The sequence below is a fragment of the Halyomorpha halys genome, unplaced genomic scaffold (assembly GCF_000696795.3).
Source record: "Halyomorpha halys isolate HHAL.00 unplaced genomic scaffold, Hhal_1.1 Scaffold1344.1, whole genome shotgun sequence".
Classification (NCBI taxonomy): Eukaryota; Metazoa; Arthropoda; class Insecta; order Hemiptera; family Pentatomidae; genus Halyomorpha; species Halyomorpha halys.
In genome coordinates, this window is record NW_027107270.1 from 10,955 (window position 1) to 11,385 (window position 431).

Below are 431 nucleotides of genomic sequence, written 5' to 3' on the forward strand. Positions count from 1 at the left end.
TCTTTCTATGACTTGAGAATGGGTTTACAAATAAAAACAAACAAAACAATTATTTGTGATTAAAACAATAAATGCACAATAAAAAAGGTCTTACTATGTCTAAGAGAACAGACTGTTGAGCCTCTCTTAGTACATCAACAGGCACTCCCAAACCATTCACTCATGCCACTGTCGATTTTATTACGAGGCCGTTGATGGATATTATGAATGGAGTAGTGGCAACACCTTCCAATTTATATATTTCTTTCAATTCTATCCTGAAGTGCAGTGGGGTAGGCTGAAAAAGATACATACAAGGAACTCCCGTTGAAGAGCATTGAGGACTCCCGTACAGGGTGGCACTGGGAAAGGTTAAGCCGTTACAAGTGATGGCGGCTATTAGAGTGAAAGGTGCCCAGGCAATCACCTTGGAGGAGGCTGCCAAGATGTAT